The following is a 24,473-nucleotide window of genomic DNA, read 5'->3' as shown; positions in this document are numbered from 1 at the left end:
ACACTGATATGCTCTGACTAGCATGCATGGTTCCTCCTATATGAATCATTATCAACACATTTCAATTATGTAAAAATGCTGCTAAACTAAATTTGTAAATGCCTGTAAGAGCTGCTGTGTTATATCAATTAAAATGACATTGAATGCATAAAATTCAAATGGAACAAAGCCTGCAGGCTAGTTCAGGCAGACAACTTGAGCTGCATCGCTACGCTCACTCATGACATACTGTCTCACTGCAGCATGTTGTATTTCCAACACACTTTTAACAATAGGGCAGACTGCAAGATGATGTGTACTCCCCGCTCTTGCTCTGCCAGTGCTGCTCTTACATTTCATATCTGCTCTTTTCTGTGTTTGGCGTGGGTACACTTACGGGGAGTAATACAATTACAGCCTACATGCAAAATATCAACTCCAAATATGCATTCACATAATAATAAATGTATTCCAAGCCGTTTTTTAATGAAGTTCTTCTACAATAGAATTAACATATTTTTTTTCACCATGCACCAGAAGAGAGATATTCTCCATAGTTCCGATGCACCTAAAGTGTCCGCTTCAAGGCCCACCAATGAGTGACCTGACCTGGTTAAAAATATCAAATGGTCATATTCCATTTAGTTCCAAAACAATTAATTGCAGTGTGTGTTACAGTTTTTTTTTTTTTTTCAGTTGCTCTGCATTGGTCAAAACTGATGCCACTTTTTCAAAACTCTTCACACATACTGCGTTACCAACATGCATCTTGGCCAAACAGTTAATCTCACCTCCAGAAGTCACTCAAACCACCAACACACTTCATACAAGCCACAAAATAAACTAATTCAATCAAAACAATGGCAGCAATTCTCATGCAGAAAGCATGCATTGTCATTCATAACTAGGGCTGGACAATAAAACAATAATGATAATTATCGTAATATAATTTTCCTCAATAACAAAATAATATATGTTCATTTTATCATCAATAAATATTTGCTTTAATTCATTTGAAGCACCTAATTTTTCTATTAAAATATTTATTTTGTTGAAAAAAGAAGCCTGAAAAAAGATAAACTAATCATATTTGCTGAAAAAGATAACAGTTTTGAATTTGCTAACTCAGACTTGTGAAGTGATCCACTGTTTGGCATCAATTATTTGTCACATTCTTACCAAAGTCAAGTTTAACCACATAATTAACCATCTGGTTTCTTCAATTTTCACTCAGGAACAAAAATATGCCTTTGAACTTGAAAGAAATAATGATTTGACTTATGTCGTGATAATTATCGATATTGACTGATATGAAATGTTTTTATCGTGATAACATTTTTGGCCATATCGCCCAGACCTAATCATAACACACTGACCTACAAAACACTAACAACAGGAAACATTAAGTAAATTTGATGAACTTTTATCTTTGAAATGTGATGGATTTTTTCATATATATATTATATTTATAATATATATATTATCAGTATTTCTTTGTAGAATACAGTTGTTGCTCAGATCAAAATTGAAATTCTACTTGTTCAACCTCCACATCATCTTACTTGTGCACATCATGTAAAAGCAATTTCTCAGTCTTAGAAATTGTTTCCTACATGATCAATTGCTTACTGTATGTCATGTTGATCAGAATGTGTTTCGGTATATTGGTTCTCTGTTGAATAGTCTTACACCCCACAACATCTGGTCATAAGTTCATTGCATAAGTCACTACATGCAAAATGGCTGAACACGTGATAACCTGCGAAACATTTTTTCTACATATGTCTATAAGACTTTTTTTTTGTAAATGTGTCCTACAGTAAACTGATGAAGATATTTGTTGTGATGTGAGTAAGAATCTGTGGCCTGATAGGAACATCAACTTGAGGGGGTGTTTTCTTGCTTACATTTGTTTTTTTGTAACTGTTTCCATTATGCTATGCAGTGCTGTAAAATAGTCTTGTTTTTTTTATTTTCTGCATCAAAATGACATGCTCTGTCAACAAATTACAGTACAAACAGTAAAAGCGTAACTGTGAATCATGTCCAATCCCTTGCAATATATAACTCTGTACTGCTGAAATTCATCAATGCCATACATAAAAAGTGCAGCCTTGTGCATTTTCAATCATTGTCATCCAAACCTTAGCCATATTTCACCAATACAAATAGTTTTCCAAAAGTTAAAGCATGATTCTAGAAATGCACCAAAGTGACTGAGAAAAACTATAAGATATAGTACATATTTTTACTTTTTCACGGTACTATAGTATATGTAACAAGAACGAATCAGAAATTTGCTTTAATAATATCTTTCTATATCACTGCATTCAGTAATTTACTTGTGAAAAAAAGTTCCTGAAATTACAGTGCTGCAATACAGTTTTTCTCAGTTGGCACATAGACATAAATGTAAAATGTACATAAATGTTCTGCTAAGATTTTCTACATTTATCTGTCCAGTTACTGCAAAAATGCAGGATATTTGCAATCGTTCTGTTTTGAATGTGTTTTTAACAGTTTTGGACACAGTGTGTTAGGGTTTGAAAAATGTGCTGCATATATATAGTGTTTTGCAGACAGTCAAGTAGTAATGAAAAAAGAGTTCATGAATTTTGGAGAAAGAAAGTGGTCATTGAATGCATTTTGTGTGAAAGCAATGAAAAATGATTCACAGTTTGCTCCACATACACTTCGGCTGCACTGACTGTATGTAGAGTTTTGACAATAAGACTTCAGTTTTGACCAATGCAGCAATACTGAAATTGAAAAAAACTGTAATTAACAACAATTTGAATTTGAGAGCTTGTTTGACAGACAAAAACAGAGAGACAAAGAAGGCGAGAGAGAAGGGCATTTACCTTATTGGGATTTGAAGCAGTAATTATCCACACACACTGTGCGTTGCTCTCATATTGAATTGGGAAGTTAGGAGATGTAAAGGTTCCTGACGGTCCTTGGAGATTACTGCCACATGTCTTCACTTTGAACATAAAAAGCATAATGTCATTGTTATTAGTAGCAATTGTTGAGAGACAATTTTTATGATTAAACCATTTCGGTAATACTTAGCCAGAGATTTTCAGGAAAAAATCTTGTGGATCACAGTAGCAGAGTAGTTACAACAATTAAAAGTGACATTAATACAGGGCTAATAGTGCTGTGACATAAAGAGAAAAGAAGGAGTGCAGGCAAGAACAGAAAGAGGAACAGAAGGTCAGAAAGATGTTATTGATACTGTCAGCGACGTCTCCCTGGATGGCAGTACTTAATTGGAAGCTATAGGCTGTGAAATACCACAGGATTAGGTAGAATTGACTGATAGAGACACTCACCAGCAGTTTACTCTCAATACCCATTGAAAGATAACAACTTCAAACTACTAGCTGGGTAAAAATTACATTACATTTTAAAAAGAGTAAAACATTTACAGTGCAGCTTGGGACACACATCTTACATTAGGTATGATGGGATAATGTAACAGGTACAGTGGTATGACTGACAGTTGGTGTAAGTGTACAACAATGTAGTTTGAGTGGAGATTCTCTATGTGAATCCATAGAAGCAAAGTACCATCAGTATGTCCCATTCATGCGGGAAAGTCATACAAACTCACTAAACACTAAGTGTGAAGCTACATTCAGTGGGGTGTTGAAAATGACACATGCTAGTTGTTCGATAAACCAGTGAAGCCTTTATTAGGCTGTGTGCTCTGACTGGATGTGATAGAGAACCTGCTTGTCTGTCCTTGGGTCGCCCTGTTAGAGTTGGGAGGTAATTTTCTGCTTGGTTTGAAGCAGTGTTTGTTCCTTAATTAGTTTGTTCAGCGGTAGGCCTCAGGAACACGTACAGTTAACAGCCACACACACACAAAAGCACATAAGCATGAGCACTTATATGGTCATATTTTACAAACAGGCGCACATGCAGTTGTACATTTGTTGATGCGTACGTTACAGTGAAGAAAAAAAACCACACTCAACATTGCAAAATAATATACTTGCATGCACACGCTACACAGCAGACTTGCGTGTGAAAATGCATGAGAACACTTACAAGGACATGCATCCAAACATAATTCAAACATCCCCACCATGCACACACAATTCACAAAAAATTCAAGCACACACACACACACACACACACACACACACACTCCTGGCTGCTCTTGTGATAATGCAGGAAGGGAACAAGTAAAAGAATCATCCTAAAGTGTGTTTGTGTGTGTGTTTTTTTGTGTGTGTAATGGGGTGTGTCCATGAGATGCTGTAAGAGTGTCAGAACAAGTACAAGACCCCTTAGAGACAACCCTATATCTCCCTTGTCTGTCTCTCTGTCTGTCTCTGTGTTTCCCCGTCTCTCTGTCTTCTGGATCTCCGCCTGAGTTCCCCCTGTCTGAACCCAGTTGATGCATGTTTTTCTAATTGTCAATGCATCTTCAGTTGACCTTCTCTTGTGTTCAGCTCACTGAAGTTTATAAACTGATAGATACATAGAGATGAAGTGTGAGCGTGCGTGTGTGTTTGAGTTTCACGTGAGAAATGATTTATCTGCATGTCTCAAAGAGTGTGCGTGTGCGCTGACAGCACAATCAGCGCGGCCTGAACGAATGGCCAGCCCATCACTGTGCCAACAGCAGAATGGGCACAGTGTTGCTATAGCGATAGCGCGGAGAGAGTTATCAGCAGAATTACCAGAGGAGCTAACATCCCATAATTTATATTAAACACCATCTGTCTCTCTGCCTGCATCTGTCTGTCTTTCTGTCTTTCTCTCTGCACCTTTTATTCACGCTGTCTTGGTCCCTCTATCAGCCATTGTATGAAGTTCATGATTTACATTACACTCTATCATCTGCCGATCTCTCGTTCTCTCTATTTTTCTTCCTACCCCTTTATGCTCCTGTCTTCTGTATGTTTTATTTTCATTATAATTACTTGATAATTCTACCCTGATACTTTGCAAGTTCAAGTTCAAGTTTTGTACTTTTCACTCCATTTCATCTACTAGTAAAGACGTGTATACAAAACATCAGTTTATATGATTTAATGTTTTTATAGATTAAAATACCCAGAAGTATGTGGCATATTTAAACTTTGCTCTATTGTACTCACGCTAAGGTGAACAGATTATGAACAAGCACAACGTGAGGTCAGACCAGCTGGTAGGCTCTGCTGCCCAGTATTTCTAGTCGCGTGAAATACGGAGACATTTCCAGGGACAGCTCCGGAAGGGGACAGGCCACCAAAAATGGGGACACTGAAAAAATCAGCTGGCTGTGGTTAGAAAACAGGTTGATGAGAGTGAGTTGGAAAACCAAAACTATGAGCTAAAAGAGGTAAAAAGTTGGGCACTAATTTTCTGTGGGTCACAAACAGTGACACTTTTTTTTACATTACACATAGTCATTTGATTCATTGTTAGTGATATAAACATTTTATGCAGCTAGGGTGACCAGATACCTCGACAAAATCTGGGACAGTCCAAAATTACAAGTAGTTGTCTTGGATCCTGAATCCTGTTTTGATTAGTTATAACCGAAATACCATTACATACTGATAATTGTGAATTACTCTTTTAGTGTCGCCCACAGATAGACTCTGTTCTGGCTCTGGCAGGGAGTGCAGGGAATCGTGAACATTTTGTGCATGCTCAGGCCCACCCCTAACTCCCCTGTCCTGAATTTCACCTATTCTCATCTGGTCACCCTATGTGCAGCTTTAAGTAAGATTTTGAATGCAAGACTAAGGAGTATTTTTTAAAATGGTTTTCTCACACTATCTGACTCTGTCTGTCTGTGTCTCTTCCTGTATCTCTCTGTCTCCCTCTCATCATTATTTATACTGGCACACAATATAGAGGGCTTGAAGCCAAAAGGGCCACACTATCATTGAAGCGATAATGAATTCTAGATCAAATTAAAAAAATTTGATGAGGTCTATCTGGTACTAAAAGCATATTGTTGGAATCACAAGTGAGATTAACTGAATGTTTTAGACAGGAACCGCATTAAGTATGTGTGTGTGCTTGTGTGTGCGTAACAACACATCCTCTTTTGAGTTTATATATTCAGATCAACTGGATTCCCCCAGGATTCTCACTTTCCTCTCTCACTCTTACACACATACACGCATACTCACATAAACCGCTGGGATGAGGACCAAAATTAAATGATGTTTCAGGCAAGGATCACATTGCCAACACCTATTCTGTAACTCCAATGCCCTTGCTCACAGTTCTCCAGGTTTTGTTTTATGGCTTCAGAGCATAACGGACGCACTCCATATGCACTGGGAAGGTGTTTTTGAGTCTGAATTTTAACAATGTACAGCTTCACAATGTTTTGAATTGGTTTTCCATTCTAGCATAGCAGAAACTCTTTCGGTCTGATCTTTGCCTTACACTCAAGGTCTAAAACTCTGCTGCTTTCTCAACAGGATGGCCTTTGCGGTTAGTGAGTCGTCCCCCAAGTGAAGGGCTTGGGTTCAATCATCCATACAGCAATACCTCCTGAAGCATACCAAGGACACTTAACCCCTACCTGTTCCAGATTATCTGCCTGACCCTGCACCCTGACCAAAGAGCATAAAGAGAACTGGGGAAGAGGTAAATCAAATAGAAAATAAAACTGAATCATACGGATGAGTTTTCTTAAGTACACAATTCATTGCATGATTTGGAAAGGGTGTGCTACTGGACCAGCAATGTCCTGCTGGTACAATTACATATTTGATCTCAGTGCCGGACTTCAACTTTTGTATGTTATCCAAATGTAATCATTATTGCACACTTTTACCAACACATTACTGTTGGATTGGCTTATGCCAAAAGTGTATCCTCTGGGAAGACATTTCAACTATCAATGAATAGACTGTGGTATTTTCTGAGCTTATAAACTCAGCGATCAATCATTGGTGTGCCTTGGTGACAATGTATATAATCTACCAGTCCATCACAAAATGCCTACAAGCTAAGTGTAAGGTAATTTTTTAAAATGGTTCTTCATTCCTAATTTCTTCATCAAAGGAACTTCATGAATTATTAAAGAAACATTCCCATAAAAGGAATTTTCTCATTAAAGTTACTTTGACAAGGATGATGTGTAACCAACTAGACAGGTAAGCTAAAATGAAAACCTCAAATCATAAATTTGACGGAAAGGGTTAGGGGGTATCTTCTATTTTCGTGTTGATAACGAGGATACAAATATTACTTGTCTGGCTATCACATTCATTTTTAATTACAGGTGCCACTTGTCTAGAGTGTGTTTGACAGTTTTTATGGTACCAACAAGTCTAGCAAATTTGAGTGTGGATGAATATTAAAATGTCAGAAACCCTAAAAGTCAAATACATATCAACCAAATCATAACTTTCTGGTGAAAACCTTTTAAAAAGTTCTTGTGTTCATACTGAGCCTTAGATCACAATGTTGAGTCAGGTTAGAGATCAGAAGCTTCTGCAGCAAAGCCTACTGGCTGTTTTAACAGGCTGATAGATTGACCAATGGACGCAGAGAATGATTGATGACATCATTAAGCTGGCACACAGTGTTCCAATGGCCCTCGCTCTGGTTAGAGCTCTAATGGGTACACACACACACACACACACACACGCACACATACAGAGACAGACAGACAATCATTTAGTGTAGTTGTCGTACCTTACACTTGAGTTTCTTTCCAGTTTTCTTTCTTTCTTTCCTGTGTGTGAGTGTGTGTATTGGGTTGACATGTTGCATCCTTCATTGAGTCAGTATATTCAGGCAGATCAACTGAACTCCCCTGGAGTTCACAGACAGAGCGAGAGTTGGCTCAATGGCCTTGCCATCTGTCCATTAATCAAGGTGCCACATGGACCCTCTCTCTCTCTCTTTTTCTCTCATTTAAAGTGTTGTAAGAGTGGACAGAAGGACATTTGGATTTGATGGCTGTTTTTGTAGTTTATTTTTATTTAGTTTTGTAATTGTTTTATTGTGTCTAATAAAGTGATTATCTCTCTCTCTTTCTATTGGTTCGCTGTTGTGATCAGATCAAAATTCCAACATACATTCATTTTATTCTCTCTGTAATGTGCCAAAACACACATTTAACTGTATTTAGAGGCGACCCTTTAATAAGTCAGCTGGCTTGATGCTTCCTGACAGATTGCCTCTCTCTCAATGTTATTCACAAGTTTCCACATTAGCTCTTGGGTGGTCTGGATGTAAAGGTCAAATTTGAGCGGTGTGGTGTTCAGCTAGCCTCGTTCTATTTTAGTTCAACAGGATGAAACAAAGTTAGCTAAATAAGGTCACAGTACTTTAGAGAACATAACGTCTCACTGAAGATCTGATGTACATGCAAAAAAACACAATCATGGCTGCTTTGCTCTCTCGCACTAGCTTACTTGTTGAACTCATTTATTTTTATTTTTTCCTCATGTGTCGATGGATGTAGCGGTGCAGTTCAGGTTGTGTTTATGCAAATGCAGCATACACTTTTTTTGGCCTACACAATTTGGAATGAAATTGCACTGGCATTTCCATGAGCTCAGATGACCTCTTCAAATGGGTATCTTAATTACATTTTGTTTCAAAATATGTACTCAACCTTTTTTTTTTTTTACACACTGGAGTGGGAAGCCACACAGTTTCCATGTTTATACAGTGCAAATTATTTGGAGTATACCCCTTAGTAAACAGCAATATATTCGACTGACAATAATACTAGAAACATTTCATTGTACTACAACTAACTGCAGTTGTAGCCTAACTGGCCAGATATTTCCATCTCTCTTGTTTGCATCATTATGCATCAGGCGTATCAGAGTCTTTATAAAACTAACTAACTAACTAACTAAATAAAAAAATTAAAGGAGGTTTTGGAAGCATTTTTAGGTTGCTCTAAAATCATAGGCAGGTTCTATCTTGGAGGCTAGAACTGCTGATTAAACAGAAGATGAGATGAGCTGATGTGACTGGTCACCATCAGCCAGCTGATACTACAGTATCCTACTAACAATGTAGACCTGCTCTAGCTCCCTTTCCAGATTGCGCTCTGTTTTGTCAAGCTTGAGCACACTCCTCTTTTAACTAAAATGTAATTGGTCACACATGAATTTGCACTCAGTGTAAAAGAGCCAGATGTGTCAGATACCTAGATAATCTCCACACTTCTTGATTGGATATGTTTACACAATATCAATGTTATGTACTGGTTGTCTGGCAAAGAAGGTAGAAGATAAAGCGTATTAAATTAACGAGTCTCAGACCACTTCTAGACAACAGTGAAGCTTATTCTACTCACAGTCTGTTAGCTTTAGACTAGCCTTTCTCTCTTGCCTCTGGGGCATTTATATTTTTGGAATTTCAATATTGGATTTTTGTCCCTAAGGGTAAACAGGGAGTAGGTTTAAAAATAGAGGAGTAGTCTCTATATTCTTTTCTATGCTTTTCACCTAAGCCACCAAAACACCCTACTTCAAGCTATAAATGTATATTTGCAATGTTTACAGTTACATAGTATTGTGGTTTTTCTTTTCTGTTTTCTCTTTTGAGTGATTCTGGAATATAGCTCACACAAAGCCACAGCATTGTTGTCACAAATATATGATTCCAGTGTTACATGTATCTTGTCCTTCAAGCAACCTCAGTGTGATTATCCTGGGATTTATGGGAGGTTTGAAGATATATGTCTTTCTGTTTCACCAAAGTAGGGCAGAGATATACTGCATAACAATGACACAGAACACATAGTAAATAGAAAACACAGTATCTTCTTTTCCAAAAATATTAGTGTCTAAACAAGCACGACTTGTGGGTAAATTTAATAGCATTAAGTCAGAGGTAGATCTGTCAGAGATCATGTCATGAACTGTGAACAAAAAATATCACAAATAGTTGTTGCTACTGTTTGCCTTTTGCACAGGGTAGCATAAATTGAGTTTATGCAAACTGTATTATGGGACCACACTGGAGTAACAGTGCCCTCCGTTGTGGGATGTTCAAAACAACAAAGATCAACTAGCACAGAATCACTAGTTATTTAGCAACAACCATGGAGTAGGATGGTGCACTTTGCCATGGTTTTGTCAAAAAGTTGCTCACTGAACAGTTTGTGCTGGGAATTCCAGGTACTGCGTTTTAAATTCAACACAGCTTTAACAATGCACACCTGCTACAGTTGCTCGGTGAAAGTGTCTTGCCCTGCCCACATAACTTTTCCTTCAAAGATCCCTGCTGACTGCGGACTGCTGACTCTGTTTCCCAGTGACAGAGGTCATTCTTTTTAACCATTCACTGCTTCAGGGTACAACATCAGAGACTTTTAATGTCATTGGCAGTCTCCCTTTGGGGAGGCTTAGCCTCTCTTAGCATCGTCAAATTCAGGTAAATGCTAGACTTGATGGGCGCTATATTGAACTGGTCATTATAAAGTATTTAGTGATGATGAATCCCTAACAGCCATTAACAATCTTAAAGAGCCAATCAAAGGATATCATCTCTAAGATATATCTAATATGAGTTGGATAATAAGGTTAACTGTCAGGGACCAACCACAGTCCACGTGAGATAGCCATATCCTAACTGTATTTGCCAGGTTATATCCTGCCTGCTTACAACGATCTGTGCTGTCATGCTAACTTAACACATAATGAAGGTCAGTCCCCCTGTGTGTCTGGCCAAAACGAGAGACCCAGGGTTGCAGTGAAGGCATGTGGTTAGACTGTGTCCTTTAGCCAGAAGGAAAGAGTGTAGGGCCCATAGCTTGGCTGACTAGCATCTGCCCTGCTCAGCTGCCCCTGAGCAAGATATTGCACCCCTATGGACTTCCAGGGTGCTACTCTATAGCTGACCTTGCACTTTGACCTCCTGATAGAAAAGGACCGATAGAAAGAAATATTCCCCACTAAGCAATATCACATCACAAAATCATCATCCAGGTCTGGCTGGATTCAGTGTTTATAGTGAGATTAAAATGGTTCAATTTGAAATGTCCAGCTATGAGTTATGTTCCATATACTTTAAATCTGTTTTTCAAAAATGTTACAATACTTTGTTCCTCAAAACAGTAGTTGGTGTTCATATGTTGTGATGGATATAGAGAATTTTACATTCACAGAGGCTGCAATTTAAGCAGGAAGAGTAGGTGTGACATTATTCAGCTTTTTCTTGCCTCCTTCTTCTGCCTTTCCTTCTCTCACTATCTTTATTACTATTTTTTTTTCTCCCTTTCAGTTCTCTATTTCAGTGATTATTAGTTAGGTGTTAAAGTAAGTCTATCTTGTTCTCTCTCTCTCTGTCTCTCTCTCCACACACACACACACACACACACACACACACACAGTGAATATTGGTTTTTATGTTAAAGTATGTGTCTCCAGCCACAGTCTGAAGCCTAGTGAAGGGAGACATGACAAACGACTTTGGCATTTAACATGACAGACGCCCTCTCTCTCTGTCTCCCTCCCTCTGTGCATGTGCATGTGTGCGTGTGTGTGTGTGTGTGGTGCAAGTCTGAGACTAAAACACTGGCAGATGTGAAACGGGAACCAGTAAGAGAAGCTGAAGATTAATTGAAAAAATGCAATTAAACCATAGTCACTTTTGTCGCTGTACTATATGGGCACATTACATATCTTCTGTCGCTTTAAAAGTGCAAATTGTAATTTGCATGGTATATTGAGCAATAATGATCAGACCTGGTGTTTGTTTACAGTAGTCTTTATCTACAATATATTGTGTTTATGATAGAGGATAGAATTTAGGTCCTGAACAATCACTATCATAACTCCCCTGACGAAAGCACACCACTAAGGCATGTTGGGGAGGCGCTACATTGCAAATATTGGATTATGGAGTGTTTTGTTTTAGAATTTCATAGCCAGAGGCTTGAAACTGAATTGGGATTTTTTCCACTATAAACGCAGCCCTGATCAACACAAACTCATGCTGAGGCAAGGCCAAGGCTACATGCTGGCAACATTTTGAGACAGTGTACATTGGGACTTGTGCTTAAGAGTTTTCTTACCTTCATGCATCTGTGATTACAGCCTCTTTCTCCATCTGTATCTGTGTCTATTACTAGGGTGTCAGTAATTTGTATGCTTGTGCAGATGCATGTTGAGAGCTATTTCTTACCTTTACAGACCGGTCTGTGGTCACTCCAGGCAGCAAAGACTTCAGCTACTCTCTGGCAGCTGATCGTTTTACTGCCCTGAAGAACATAGTCTTCTCCACAAGTGAACTGCACCACACTGCCAATGCTATACACAAAAACACACATAAAAGACAGGGAGTCAGACATGCAGAAAAATACAAATAAAAGGTTTTTGTAAATGTATATGTTCTCTATATGTGCATACTAATTGTACCTGTAATCGCTGCCATGGCGTTTTCCATTCTCTGGCTCTCCCGGATCAGGGCAAGAGTTAGACGCCTGTCTCACACCACCTTCATTTACTACACAGAGACAGACAGATGCACAGCCCGGCAGGTTAGAATAAGGCACAGACAAGGCTTATAGTGAAGCTACACTGGATCCAGCCAGCAGACTCTCCCTTAAAAGACAGCAATTCATCTACATGCAGATACTTGTTTTTATGTTTCATGTGTTGAGAATAACCAATAGTTTTTATACATAAGTTTACTTTATGATTTTGATGCAAACTCTGTAGTCATGGTACAACATCGCTGCCAAATCAACACCACAGAACTGCTTCACTATACCATTGCATGACTCTAAAACTGTCTGTCATTCTATTGATAGCATTCAGCACAAGACTTCCCAGGTAATTTCCAGCTCTGCACTTTTAGCATCAGTTTTGGAAGCCTGCCTGCCTTGTCACTTATTCACTTTAGAGGCAGCAGGAAACAGGTGGAAGTTGAAACAAGTTAGACAGACCGAGAGACAGAGAAAAGGACAGGTTAGACGGCAAGATAGGCAGACAGGGACGACACACCACTCCAGATACGATCGTAAATCTCACCGAAACACTAGAGCTAATCTCGACAGTAACACTCAAACATCACAGTGGCAGAACAGAGACAACAGACAGAACTGCACAAATGCTTTGAGACTGCGACATCACAACAAACACGCATCTGACATGATGCTTCTTTACGTTCTCTGTCTCTGATTACAATACTGCTCTTGACAGTATATGTTTGTAGCTTTGTTCTTTTCTTTCTTTCTCTCTCTGTCTTCTTTTTCACTACCATATCCCCTTTACTCTCTCTTGCTTGCCTGCTTGGTTTCTTAATCCTTTTCCAGTCACTCACCCTCCCTGGTCTCCTTTTCCATATAAGTAACCCCACAGCTATATTTCATTGGCTTTCCTTAAAAGACACAAGAGTATAGAATTTTTATTTACATAAACATCAACCATTGAGAGTCATTTCCTTCTCTTGAGCATGTAAAGGTTTTAAAACTTTCAAGAGACACAGCTGCTGGGTTAACTTTGAGCAATGGACAGTGTGTGTAAGTGTGTTTGTGTTTGATGAGCAAAGAGTGAAATGGCAAAAAAAGCTACTGTGTCTTCCCAGGGAAAGCCAAAGTAACATTGCTGTCAGGTAAGGGAAAGAAAGCAAAACACAAACAACTCTATTCCAATTTAGAAGTTTTCCAATTCAAAACACATTGTATATTTTTCCTTCGTACTGGGGAGGATCATGTGCCATGGAGCCATTTCTAGTAGGTTGGCCCACAACAAAAGTATTAGTAGTAATACAGTATTTTAATGAGCTAAAGTCCATTGATGACCTATTTTTCCTCGATTTAGGGCCCCACTTGACGAGATCAGGGCGAGAGTAAAATTATTTGAATAATCCTTGAGGTTCCCTCATCTTTCATCCACACCAAATGAATACAAAATTAGGCCACTCTGAGGATATGTGTTTTTTTTCAGTGGTTCATCCTTTCCTAATGTCTGGTGTGAGTAGAATATTACTAGAGGAAGAACCTGTCTTGGTGAGCTTATTTACTTCAGCTATACAGAAAACAAAACACCTCATGGTGTATTTTGATATTCAAATGCATGGACTGATATTCAAATGAGGGGGAAACACAACTAATCATGCACTTTGATGTAGTATGACATTCAGCTTATTTCTATATCAGCAACTAGACGCCAATGTAGCAGTATTCTGTTGATCACTTATTTAATTAGTGTGATTAAATTACGTTTGATTGCGGAAGAACATAATTCTGTTCTGTCTGCTTATTTGGATGGAATCAATTTTCTCAATTTTTTATTTTGTTTGTTTTTACCCCATACGCTTAAACACATCTTCAGTTCTTATATCTAAAAGTTATTTTTTCTGCAGTAAATCACTGGTCACCTCATGTGAACAAGGTCTTTTTACATAGAACACAGCCCACTTTTTCACCAATAGAAAGCAAAGGCGAAAATCGGAAGAGAACAGAAGTGAGCAGAATTGAGTTTGCAAAAATTCCCACCAAGCCAGTAAAATTACTTAAGGCTAAACTAGAGAGAGTTAGACTGCAAATGGTATTTTTGGTTTCACTTGGATTTTTGAAGACCGATTTCCATTTATTTTTAAATATTGAAAAAGAACACTGATTAAGTCCAAGGTTTTTACTGTTTTGAAATAAAAGCTTTGCCTTAAGTGTGCAGTTTTTTTAGTGTTAAGGTATTTCTTTGTTGTAATATCTTATCTTAAACAAAAATGCAGATGCCTGACAACTCAAATAGGTGTAACAAACACAGGCCGAGAGACCACACTGCACATTTCTACTTTCACACAAACACCCTTCCACCCAGGCTGTGTCCGACTAACATGCATGTACATGTATAGTCCATACCAACAAACCCAGCAGGTGGTTGGTGTCTGTGTGTCTCTGTGTTTGCATTTGTGTGTATTTGTTAGAGTAGATAGTTTGTTGCTTTGTTGGAGCGGCTAATTTGACCATCTGGACTATTAACACCATAACAGAGGGACTGGTTACAGTATCAGCACTGTATGCACATGCAAACACACAAAAAAACCACAAAAGTCACATACATACACACATATGCATGTATTCGAAAACACACACACAGAAACATAAACATGTACGTAGGCATGGACAGACACACACAGGTTTTGTGCTTCACTGAAGAGTGATACCAGTCAGAGCAGAGCAAATTAACATCTGAACCAATCAGAGCCAGACTAATTAACATACAAATTCACATCTGTAGAATCAAACCTCAACCATGACTCTTCAACCTGTCGGGAAACCTGATGAATCTGTGATGGGTTGTGTCTCTGTGCTGTGCTTAGCTCAGCTCATATAGTACTTAAGGGATTCACACATTTACAGACACACACACACACACACACACACACACACACACACACACACACACACACACACAGTGAGCAAGCAAATAAGGAAAAAAGGCGAGAAAAATCTGAAATATTCAAAAATGCATAATAAGCAAGCATGCGCACCAAGTAACGACATGGATAAGCAAGGTCTACTTATCTGATTGCGTGAACATTTTTGTATGTATTAGGGCATGTCCTTGAATTGATGCATGTGTTTACATAATGTGCATGTAGGTTCAGTAGTAATGCATGAGTATGAACCCTTGGGTGTACAAATATCAGTGTAATAATGTGTGAGGATGTGTGCATGTATGTGCGTGTAATAGAGACAGAGAGAGAGCGAAGAAGGGATATAATAAAGAGACAAAAGAAGTGAAAAGAAATAAAGAGGGAATTGGATGTAAAATAACCCTAAAATATGGGAGGTTTAAGTGGGTACTGACAGCTTTAATAAGTGGAATTTCGGTAACAAAAGGTACTGCTCTTTTCCTTGCAGATGTTTCATACTTTTTGTACATGCTCTCTCAATGTCAAAGTGTTGAAAAGGCTTCTAACTAAATGAAATAATATTCATGTGGCCATTTTTACGGTGCATCAAATGACATGTGGGCCATTAGCACCCTTACACTTGATACTTTCACTTCAGTGTCAAATTAAAGAGTTTCCAAAGTGACTCATTCTTACAACTTGGGATTTCACGTTATTTCAAGTTATAGGAAAATGTAGCAGTAAATTAGCATGGATTTTAGTATTGTGTATTAACAATATACCGACAAAAGTTTTTTAATTTGCTACTAACTGTGATGGGTCATCGTACTCCAAAGCTTAAATGTAGATATGAATAACTGTAGATATGAGAGTCAGATTAGTGTTTCTTTTTTTTTAGCATTGGCCTCTATGGCAGAGAAATTTTGTTCTAAACTCAATAATTGCTTTGATGCCCTCAATGACTTGCGTATAAAGGTCTACAAAAATGTAGTTTAGGTGTGTGATCAGAGGAGAAAAGAAGAGAAGAGTGTGATGAAGAAATATAAGAGAAGAGGCAGGAGGGGGCAGTAAACAATATTACAACAACTGATTTACATTCCCTGAACAAGCCCAAAGCAGGGCAAAACAAACCATGATTAAGCTTATCAGAACAAGCCATGATTAAATATATCAAAGCAAGCCATGAACAAGCATGCAGAAACCAAGACACCATGATACATATACAAAACATCAAACAACAAGAACCCAGCAGTCAAGCAGAATGCAAACGCATGTTCTTATAAAGGCTGGGACCTTTTCAACACATTTGTGTATCAGGAAATCTCATATTTTAACATGTCACTGACACATTTAGCACTAAGTTTCTATGAATTGATGTTACCACATGTTGTCTACATAGGTAACCCAATATTTTTCTGTGTTGTCAATAAACAAAGGTACAAAAGTGTTGAAATTGACAGCCTTTTTAAGAGAAACCCCCCCAAAACAAAACAAAACCTAAAAACAAAGCCAGACCAAGCCAAACCAAGCCATCACACGTCAGTTCATTAGCCATAGTGACATTAAGATGTGAACTCACATATTGAAAACTTGTTGCTGGAGTCTTTGCCAGGGAATAATTTAACGCCCCGCGATTTAAAATCTACTGATCGCTTCACTGCAGAGGAGAATAAAGAAAAGACAAGAAAAATCAGAGAACAGTTTGGATAGTGGGGAAAAAATAGACCCAGCAAAGGAATTTAAAAAAAGGAAAATAGTAGATTCTTCTCCCTCACAATACTGAGAGAGAGAAGAGTACAGTGAAAAAGAAAGTTACAAAGGCAAAGTAAATTTCAAAATGGTGGAAACAGATAGCGAGAGCCAGAGAAGAGACAAACAAAAATAGAAAGAAGCAGACAGAGGAGACAAAGTAGGATAAATGTTTTCAACAACAGCACCATTCAGGGTTTTTGTTCATAAGATGCTTAATCTTTCTCACTCTCTGTCACTCAGCCACATACATCAGATGTTGAGGTGTTTTGCAGGAAGCCCCATCATATTCTGAACAAAAGCTGGTGAAGGAAATTGCAGCTTTAATCAAAATGACAATGATGCAGCTCTGTAATCAAAGCATTCAGATAATGGAACGTTAGAAAATAAATGGTTCCTTTAATCAGAGTAAATCAAAGGCAAAAGGAGACAAGTTGACAGAGCACATACTCTGTTTTCTAACATAATTTCATTACAGGGTTAGCAATGTTGTGCTTGTATGTTACAATAGCTCAGCATGTATGGTTGGAATACAGTATGGAAGAGAAATTGAGTAGCTGTATTTGAATCCACGCAACAAAACACCCTGGGGTTATCTCAATTTGACTCCCTCCACATTAGATATTTTCTGCACTACTCTGTCAAAATAAATCAATACAGTACCAACATAAATAATGAAAACATAAACATACAAATATCTTGTCCTGAATGACAAAGTACAGTGACAAATCACTGTAATTAATGTCTGATAGAGTGGCTGACAGATGCCTTTTTATAATGACCCGACTAATCCATTGAATGGTGACAAATGGCAGATGAGTTAATGTGCTATAATTATCCTAATGTAATACACGGGCTACATATATGCACATACACCCGTTGCATTATATTTAACAAGGTTAATTTATATCATGTGTATTTTATGGCAACAATTATCCATAATAATTGATTATGGATAATGCTGCTATATACATGCACATACGTTAGTGGAACTCTACTTAAAATTATGACGTTATACCAAATCGATTAACGTGCTAACGATTAATCTAATGTAAAGTGGCTGAACATTAACTTAATTTATGCATTATTGGGTTAACTTACCAGCATGACAATTTAACGTGATTCCAACTCAAGGGCGATACATAACAACCCCCATCATGCAATACTCAGTTTGAATGAAAAAATGTGTTACTAGGTACTAAATTCATCTTGTAAAATGTTGATACAATGTCTAAGATCAACACATTTGCTAAGCAGGGCAATATAATTAATTTAAATATACTTTGTAGCGACAGCACTAGTGACGTACAGTACTATATATCATTAGGTGGAACTAACTGTTAACATCATCACCATATGTTAAAGCAAGCATGTGTCAATTTTACTTACATTGCTTACATCAACACATGGTACTTGGAATCCTTAATTAAACCATACCTATTATCACTTTATCTGATATTACAAAAATACCTCCTTACAAAGCAAAAAACATATCGTAACACACAACGTTTTCATCTAACCATAAGCAGTGTAACTCAATATAAAAGCTTCAATTTGTGGTTTGATTTATTTTGCTTTATTATCGAGGTTCAGGTTAAAATGTCCCTTTTTGTGAGCCATGGGGATGGGAAATCATGTCCATTTTCTGCTGTGAGTAAAAACTCACAGGATTTTGTACTTTTAAAAGGTATCATAGGCCTTTCAATATGGTGATTTATTACAAAACTTAATAGAGTTTGGTTTGAAAGCACATTGCAGCTTCAGTTCTTGATATAATGTGAGGCTGTATAATGTTTATTCACATCTGTAATGGTGTCAACACTAGACTTATACTGTTTTTCCAAGTTAGGAAATAATTTCTTCAATAATGAAACAGATGATGAACAAATGTGAATTTCCTTTACATCTTTAAATAATTTCTGTCATAAATTCACCATTAATGAATTTGCTTCAAGCAACTCATATATCATAGCTGTTTATGACTGCCTGTAAGCACAGTACTTTATCTGACTTCACAGAAATCCACCTACACAAAGAATAAAAATGTACTGACACTAGTGTTATAGCTATTCAAAACGAGCAGAACAAGCTTGATAACTGATACAATATTGACTCTTTGATAAAAAGCATTTTTTCGCTGCATTTCATTTATAATATTTAAGAGCAGAGATTCATATATCCCCGTAAAGAAACTATGTTAAGAGAGAAATTAATACATTTTACATTCCTAGCAGACCTGAAACCAATAATTACAGATACATAAAGTCGTCAGTCCCTCAGACATTGGGAGACTAAACTCGCTTGTCCTGTAAATGTCCTGTCAGAAATTAAGAACATTCATCAGCAGATGCTTATTATTTTCGACAAACAAGGGAAAGCTCTGATCTAGAGTAAAGTCTTCAAATCAGATTTGAAATGTATTTCCCCCCTGTTAGGCAGCCAAATCTGGGAATGTGGGCCAAAAATAGTTAAAAGTCAAGTCAAAAGTTTGTTTTTGCTTGTGCAAATATATTCACTATATAAAACCCTTGTTAATTTTCATGAAACCTGTCATGTGTGAATATGCATCAAAGTTAAATATGTTACATATTCACACAGTGTTAACATTGACCATATTTATGAACCAAAAATTGCATGTTTAACAAAACTAATTTTAACTAGCAACATAGGAAACTGAACTAAAGTTCAACAGTGAGGGAACTGACACCTAAGTAAAACCAAGTTCAATAAAATACATACTAAACGATATTTTATAACAAAAGCATTTCACTGAGTCTGAAGTAGGCTTGGCGCTGTACTTTCAGACCAAAACTAAAATATATTCTCTTTAAAAATGTATTACCAAAAGTTGCAGCTACTCTGTTACCCAAGGCAGGATCCAGTTCAACGATTCATTTATTTTAGTCATACTTGCTTGTTCACCTCAATACCATGTGGATTTCTGTAAGACTGGTAGTGTGGAACAGTAAAGCATTCTCTGAGGAGGTGATTCGAGCAGACAGGCACCACGCACTTTGATTGAACTCACCGGCTTCTGGGCTAGAAGTCCCTTGCTAGTGTTTTAGTGTACCCACATGAGAAAAGTCATATTTACATGGTTAATGTGCAGAAATGAGCAAAAGTCTGTCAACACTTTACTTACTCCCCCTTTTCTTTATTCATAAGCAGTATATAAACATTGAATAAATGGTTTATAGCACACTACAGTATTTATATTTTTAAGCAGATAAACATGTTTTTTTTAATGTATTTGTTAACAACTTATAACTCTTCCTGTTGGCAAGAATAAGTGGATACTGGAGAATAAAATGATAATTAATGACATAGTAACGTAATGATATAAAATCTTCATAGGAGAAGTTATAATTGTTGACAAATACTGTATATTAATAAATTCCTCATAATAACAATTTGCTTATATATGGGGACAATTGTATTATAGTGTATTATAAATAATTTTCTAAATTGTTTGCATACTGCTTATACTGTAAATGCTAACTAGATAGTATCATTGAAATAAAGAAAGGTTTGGAGTAGTTTAGATTGAAACCATTGTTTAAGCTCAGCTTGTTGGCTCAGGAGTTAGAGTGGGTTGCGGGTTCAATCCTCGGCTCCTCCAGGCTGCATGTCAAATTGTCCTTGAGCAAGATACTGAACCCCATATTGCCCCAGGTGGCTGTTCCACCAGTGTGTGAATGTTAGTTTCTGTTTGATGTTGTGTAAATAGCGCTTTGAGTGTTCGAAAAGACTAGAAAGGCGCTATACAAATACGGTGCATTTACATTTATGTCAAAGAGAGATGGTAAAGACTTGATGTAGTGCAACTACTAATCAGTCATATATGAAACAGTCCACAGCCCTGGCAAATACACTGCGTGCACAATAATTAGGCAAGTAAGTATTCTGATTGATTGATTATGTCTATGCACAATTACCAACTCCAAATCACATAAACTTTAATGCTCATTGGAGTTCCTCATTTTCAAGTGATTTGTATTTGTGTTATGAGGGACAGTGTGGTGAAAGTGAATCACACCTTATATCAAGGTGTGCATGATTATTAGGCAGCTTCATTACCTCAGGTAAAATGGGTCAAAACAATTGATGACTGAAATGTAAAAAATTAGAAAATGCTTTTAAGATGGATGCCCTCTTCAAAAAGCTAAACGTTTGAGGTGTGACCACCAGACAATCAAACGTTTTGTTGCTAATAGTCAACTAGGGCGCAAAAAGCTTGTGGAGTGCAAATTAACTGCAAAAGACTTGAGTAGAATTAAATGTGAAGCTGCCAGGAACTCATTATCCTCCAGTGCCACCATATTCCTGAACTGCAACCTACCTGGAGTGTCAAGTCCAGCAAGCAAGTGCTCAGAGACATGGCCAAGGCCAGGAAGGGTGAAACACGACCACCACTGAACAAGATTCACAACTTGAAGCGTCAAGATTGGGCAAAGATATTCTGTATGACAGATTTTTTTAAACGTCTTATGGACATATGAAATGAGAGTGATTCTTGATGGACCAGCCTGTGGCTGGATCACTGAAGGACACTGCACCACTTCGACACGGCACCAGCAAGGTGGAAGAGAGGTACTGGTAAGGGCTGCTACCATTAAGGATGAGATAGTGGACCTTTTCAGGCTGAAGATAGACTGAAACTCAACTTCCAGTTTCTGGAAGATCCTTTATTCAAGCAGTGGTAGAGGAAGAAATCCTCAGCATTCAATAAGGCCATGATCTTTATGCAGGACAATGCACGATCACATGCCTCTAAGTACTTCACTGCTGGGCTAGCCAGCAAGGTCCTCAAAGATGCCTGAATAATGACATGGTTCCCTTCCTCACCTGACTTGAATCCTATTGAGAACTTGTGGGCCCTTCTCAAAGGTGAGATTTACAGTCAGGGAAGACAATACAGCTCTTTGAACAGCATTTGGGAGGCTATGATTGGTGCTTCAGCGAAAGTTGATTGTGAACAGATCAAGAAACTGACAGCCTCCATGGATGGAAGGCTCATTGCAGTTATTGAAAAGAAGGACGGCTATATTGGTCACTACTTATTTTTGGCAAAAAAGACTTACCCTAAATTTTGAGAGTAAACAAGTAATTTGATAGAAATTATTTTTGTATTTTAATTGCCTAATAATTCTGCAAACATATTTATATTCTCCTGAGCAAGACAAAACTCACTTTTTCTTAGATAAACATTCAGGTTTGAGGTTAAATTATATTTTGGATTGACTGAGAGCATTGTGTTTGTTCAACAATAAATTAATCCTGAGGAATACAATTTGCCTAATAATTAAATGTATAATACATGTAGCGACAGAGCTGGGCTAGCTGTTTTATTTCTAGATGTTTCCATTTTTTTTAATGCTACGCTAAGCTAACCAGCTGCTGGCTGTATCTTCACATTTAACCAACATATATGAGAGTGGTATTTCCTAAAATATCAAACTATTCATTTATGTGACAAACTCTGCTGTAGATTTCCAATGCTAATAAAACTTGTGAAAAAGCAGGATTGTAGTGAGACCAGAAGATTTAATAGTACATTTTGTAACTGTGTCATTTAATATATATATACAATACTTTGTTCTCTATGACAATTGCTATGTTGTGTATGTGTTTAATATACAGTATGCATAGCTGGCTCAAATGTTGTTTTAGCTAGGCAGAAGATATAAAAAAGAAAGAAATATTAATGACTGGGTAGGCTACAACGCTCAATATATACTTCTGCTTGAGTTAATCACAGTTTAAATGCAATTAGTGAGTGCAATCAGTGGCTGAGGATGGTTGTCCATGCTGTAGACATCCTCCACATTTGATGAGCTATTTTGTAACCACAGACCAGCAATCATAAATCATCACCAGATTGTGTCTATGCAAACTAGCTGCAAAATACATTCCTTGCTACACTTACTGTAACAATCCCAGTGCATACAGCCTTTTTGATATAGCATAATATGATTTATTATCATCATATTTGATACAGATGACAGCAGCAAAAAGGGAGTCAACAATGAAAGCCAGTAATGGCGAAATACAAGAACCAAAATAATATAAAAGATGATAAAGGGGTAGTTCAAAGATTTATGAGCTCATACCAACCCCCTGAGGCCTACAGTGTCTCAGTTTGACTAATGGTTCTTAAGCCAAGGCTGACAAAGAAAGGACTTGGGGATTTATTTACACAAAAACTTAATGGTATACTCCTCATGTGCTAAATGTTCTCCTTTTCTTTGGCTGTAATTATCCAGAGCATTTGAAGATGTGTGCACTTGATCATGAGCAGGTTTGAGACATTATGAGAGTCATATCAAAGGTACCATGCAGTCGACAATATCCAATATGTCATCCTCCCAGAGGGGCATACTATCTCACTGCTCGAGTTGAATAATGTTTCTGTACCAGTGGTTGGTTGTGTTTCTTTTGTACTCACTGACTTATTTTGTTGCCATAGCATTGGCTGACTGATAATGCCGTCAGTTGTTCATTAAGAGCCAATCACAGCCCCGCAGACACAGAAACTCATGAATACGTAATGAAGAGAGATGATGGAGGGATGTGATTGGTAGGTTCTGCCGCAGGGAAGGAAACAGATTGTTCCTACCTGACACACACATAGACAGCTCTCAAACAGGCACAATCACAAACACAAACAGCCAAACGTACACATAGATGCAAACACAGCAGCAGACACCCTTTACATATACAAAGAACACATATCCGTAGATTCATGCAGAAACACACACTTGTAAATACACAGACACATCTACACAACACATGATATTCACGCAGCGATGAGTGATTTCAGACACACATACAGATACGTGGGCACACAATGCTGTGTGTGCACAGGAACAGAGATACACACACAAATGTACAAGGACACAGATATACTTTAGCACACAGACACATACAGGCACACACTGCGTAACAATCCACGAACAAACACATTCACACCCAGGTGTTAAGGAAGTAGGGTTGGGTGTTAGAGCAGAGTACCATGCAGGGAAGAGTGTGGACAGAATATCTAATCAATGTAACCCTCAGCAGAAACTGTATCACAAAAGCACCCTACATGCACTATACTCATGAGAGTATGATTCAATAATCTTGGTTAATGGTTCATTCCATAGTGCTTGGCAAATCTAGTATTACCCACAAGGGGGCAGACAGGCTAACTGTAAGTGACCGAATGAATGACTACAGTACAACTACAATGACTACAATATTTAAAAGTACATATACATTCACATACAAGATGAAGGATTGCATTGTCCATCTTTTCTCTGCATGTGTCTTATTATTATAAAAACAGTCACAGGTTAGGGGTTATGGTCAGGGTCAAGATCCCACTGAGATGCAGCAATCAGAAGATAGGTGTGACATTTTCATTATGCTGATGTTGGAGAAAAAATGCTTTCTAAACATTTCAA

General features: G+C 37.6%; 1 protein-coding gene and 1 long non-coding RNA gene across 2 annotated transcripts in view; one reads left to right on the top strand and one right to left on the bottom strand.

Moving 5' to 3' along the window:
• LOC123961427 (zona pellucida sperm-binding protein 3-like) overlaps positions 1-24,473 on the top strand; it is a gene marked incomplete in the record, with an annotated part of 791,580 nt that overhangs the window by 671,723 nt on the left and 95,384 nt on the right.
• LOC123961456 overlaps positions 2,870-24,473 on the bottom strand; it is a 33,801-nt gene continuing 12,197 nt past the window's right edge. The window contains exons 2-4 of the long non-coding RNA XR_006822735.1: positions 12,333-12,420; positions 12,100-12,224; positions 2,870-2,962 (exon numbers count right to left, since the gene is read on the bottom strand). This is a non-coding gene — a long non-coding RNA (uncharacterized LOC123961456). The remainder of the gene's footprint in view (positions 2,963-12,099; positions 12,225-12,332; positions 12,421-24,473) is intronic.

The sequence above is a fragment of the Micropterus dolomieu genome, linkage group LG22, assembly GCF_021292245.1.
Source record: "Micropterus dolomieu isolate WLL.071019.BEF.003 ecotype Adirondacks linkage group LG22, ASM2129224v1, whole genome shotgun sequence".
NCBI classification, from domain to species: domain Eukaryota; kingdom Metazoa; phylum Chordata; class Actinopteri; order Centrarchiformes; family Centrarchidae; genus Micropterus; species Micropterus dolomieu.
The sequence above is the reverse complement of the archived record's forward strand: the minus strand, read 5'-3'. Positions and strand labels throughout refer to the sequence as shown.